The sequence below is a fragment of the Centruroides vittatus genome, unplaced genomic scaffold (assembly GCF_030686945.1).
Source record: "Centruroides vittatus isolate TY-2023 unplaced genomic scaffold, ASM3068694v2 contig_392, whole genome shotgun sequence".
NCBI lineage: Eukaryota > Metazoa > Arthropoda > Arachnida > Scorpiones > Buthidae > Centruroides > Centruroides vittatus.
Window position 1 is genome coordinate 601,671 of NW_027122208.1, and position 4,333 is coordinate 606,003.

Consider the following 4,333-nt stretch of genomic DNA (forward strand, 5'->3'; position numbering starts at 1 on the left):
TTCCTACTGTGTGTATGAGAAACAATAACAATGTCTCCATAACTTTTGTTGATTCCTGCTACAAAAAATCCTCGTTAGTTCGAAATCCCGCAAGTTCGTAACCTCATTTTTGTCCTCTGCAGGGGATATACAGATTTACATATCAAGGAATTCGGTTTGTTCGAAATACGGCTGCTTAGAAATTCGAAGTGAAAATTCTGCCCCAACTGTAATATGTGTATGTTAACTCATTTGTTAGATCAAAGTACCTCCATGCTATAAGAGAACAATAGACCAAGAACAACTCTAAACTGGTCAATATGGCTTTGCTTTTACAGTAACACACTTACCCATGGATTACTACATTTTATGATTTTAGCTTTTATATCTTCTTTAAAACGGTAATATATATTTAATATTTAGGTTATTTATTTAAAAATAAACAACGTAATACTCACTTGCAACTTTTACGACATTTATCAAAGCACAATTTAAAGTTTATTGAAGAAAGACATCTAAATTTTTTTCCTAAAATGATAAATATTTAAGTATACACAATTTATAATTTAAATGACTAAAACAATATAATTTATTCAGTTTTATTTCTTATTGTCTTTACAAGCAGCTATAAAAACTTTTACTTGAAGCGCAAATTTCTTCATCAGTAACAAAAGGATATTCGGGTGATATACACCCACATTTTTCGAGCCAAAGTTCTTTTTTACATTCTGCAAGACAACGCTGAAGAATACAAACTATTTAGGTATTATTCTTTTAATTAGAAATTCACATTAACTTAACTTACATCACGAGTGAATAAAAATGAATTGTTAGATGAATCGAAGTAGTTTCTACAGTTTGTGCTAAATGGAGAAGGTAAAAGAGTTTTCACAATCTGTAAAATTCGAGTAAATATTAATTCAGGTGAAATTATAACTATTTATTTTGAATTCAAAAAGCACTTACAGGTGTTAGCTGGACGATGTATCTATTTCCGGGAGTCATAGGAATTCCACTTATAAACGGATTGACGACGTCGTCTTTAGAATGTATTGCCATTACGATACTAATTGGGTTACCTGGCCAAGTCGTCTCCTCGGGATTGAAGTATATTTGAATTGAACCAATTGATTTTATATCTGTACCTAAAGTATAATTAATAATATTCTAATTGTCTGTTATTAATTTAACCCAATATATAAGAATATTATTAACAAAGTAATTCTAGAATTTGTTTAAAAGTCAATCGTGAAAAAGGAATATCCTCGATAATGCTCAATATCAAACATTCAGTTTCTCCAACGCACTACATTTTTCAATCTTTGACGAGTTTTTCTTATTGATTGAACTGCTTTAGGGATAGATAGACACTTGCGTGAGTAATGAAAATTAAGAAGTTTTAAAACTGGATAATTAAATTTTATTCAAAGCTTTATTTCTCGTTTGTTTGAATCATTGACATATACAGTATTTACGTACACTAAAGACAGAGACATCGAATGTTTTTATTTAAACCGTAAAGTTACGTCATTTAAGATTTAAATTGTTATTTGTTGTTTACAATTTATAGAGTAAAAGTAACAAAACTTGGTAAAGTTGCACCAATGCCCATGCCATCTTTCTGAAGGTATTACAGAACATTTATAACAAAATAAATTAATAATAAATGAAAACAATCAATGTAACTCCTATTAAATATGGTTTGGAATCTAGTTTCAGTATATCGCTTTTAAATAAAAAATATGTGCATATAAAATTATCGATTATTTTAACATTTATAACACTTACTATACGTGTCGTAGTAACCAATTTTATACCCCATATATACATCAGGCCCAAGAGAATAACAGTTCCTCTGTCTTAATAATTCATCCGATTGAATTGTTCGAGATGCGGGTCTGTAAAAATATATAGTAAAAACATATAAGTTTTGAATTTTATGTTTTGATTTTTAGTATACCTTAAAAAATGCTTACTTATATGAAAAATTCTCTGCGATGTCTTTTGTTCTAATACCGTATTCATCAATTATTGACCGATTGAATTCCTCCTTGTAGTATGAAGGAAACTAAATATTGAAGAAAGGTATTAGATTATAACTCAATTTGTCTAGAATAAAGCCCGAATTTTAATTTTTGTTTCTGTTGTGACCATTCTTTTCTGGATAATGTCAACTTCATCCGCTTGTGACTTGGATAAAATACACTTTATATGGATAAAGTTTAAAGTTAGTGTACGGTTAGTTGCTTGAACCAAAATTCTCAGATAGAGTTAGAATTTGTCGGTTAATTCTAGCTTTATCCGATTCACCGGTTTAACCGTAACGTATGTAGGCTATTCATAGGATTTATTTAAATTGACAGTTCTAGAGCCACTTTGAACTTTGACACTTTGCGTGCGTAAAGTCTTTTATTTTTCCTAAATATTTTCTTGATAGTCGACGTGCCATTTTAGTCTGTCATTTCGTTTTTCTGTAAGACGACTGCATCTACTTAAATATTTTGTCAGTGAATGGCATCAATGTAGTTATAGCCTATATACGAGGTGTATAGTTTCAAAAATGTCTAAATACATTTTTTTTTTTAAATTAGTAAGAATTTGATATTATGTATTTTCTGCTCTTTTCAATGATGATTCTTATAAATTTCTAAATTAGCCACAAAACAGGAAAAATAGATAAAAAATCTGGCAACCAGGTGCGTAACTTTCCCTGCTGTTATAAAATTCTATTTAAAAATAACTTTTATATTATTAATATAATTAATAAAACCGTGCGTAACGCTATGTTATGAGATTTTGTTATAAAAAAAACATTTTATATTTTTAATTATTATCGAACGACAAAAAGCTTAATTCTGGGGTAGGGATGAGTTTTATCGAATATTGTGAATGCTAATAATAGATAACGTCTTCATTAAGTCAGACTCCGCTCGATCTTCTTAACCTTTTACAATCAAAATTTAACAGTATCGCTGCTCCTTATATACAAGATAACGTGTCAAACTTTATTTTTTATCTTCATCCCGTCCCGAGATATTAAGCAAGATAGAGGCCAACACACATACATATCCACGAAATACTGTGCTCGATTATTTGACTTTTTTGGTTCAGGGGATCTCAAAACATGGCGATTTGCAAAAATCTAGGAGGGTTCAATTTGACACGATTCCATTACTTTCCCTCGTTACGTATACACAAGAGCCGGGAAAGTAAAATGAAGGTGGAAATCGGAGGTTAGTTTCAAAATTACCCACATTCACAGCTCGCGTGTTCCAGATTCAAAAGATGTCAGTTATACTCTTCGTAAACATGTAAATTATTTATAGAAATATTTTAGAAATCAATATCAATTAACGTTATATAAGTAATCGGAATACCCCGAAATTCTTGATTTTATTTTATAATTAAATTAAAGTATCTAACTCCCTAGATATTTGGCTTATGTTAATTCTTGAATATTATTTCATTACTTGGATAAACAATCCAGCAAATCTACAGATGAAATTTACAATTGCTTACCATTAAATTCTCCTCGGCGATGTCATCTTTTTCACAAAAATAATCGTAATTTTTACATAATTCTTCGATGTTATTTGCTTTTACACATTTTTCTGGAAAATCTCGACAAAAAGCTTTTCGTCGTAAACTATAAATAATTTGAAAACATTACAACGTTTTTACCTCATCCGAGTTAATGATTTTAGTTAATTACATTCATCGTTAGTGAAATGCTAATTCTAAATTCTTAGTAAGTTCGTTGTTAAACTTGTTGGGAACTCTTTATTTGTATAGTACTTAGTTTAAAATCGTCAAGAACTTTTTCGGTCACAGGAAAAAATATATGTCGCGAAATTTTTGTTACGGAAGTGTATATTAATTAAAAATAAAGGGTGAAAGTCTGTGGCGAGGGAAGTGAAAAGGAGTGAATCCCTCTAATTAAATATATAAAAATTTTATACCAAAATATTTGAATGATAATTTATTGTACAAATTTGATTGCAAAAGTATTAGTAATAATTTACATAGACTTATGCAGTTTATTCAAACTACGAGAATAATAAAAATCCGGATAAAACACTACTCACCCGTTTGTGTCACAGACTGTAACTAATGGCTTTGGAAGATCTTTCACATCCATAAATTCAATCGACGCTTCTAAATTGGTCGGATACGTGAAATATAATAATAGGAATTGAGTCAATTGGAAGAAAAATCCAAATAAAGCACCGAAGAAAATGAACAACTTAAATATTTTTCTTTTAATATTTGGTTCTGTGACAATTTGAGGGATTCCCGTCATGATGACATTCCCTAACGTCCTTCTAAGATATCGACGCATAGCTTTGGGGCTCGG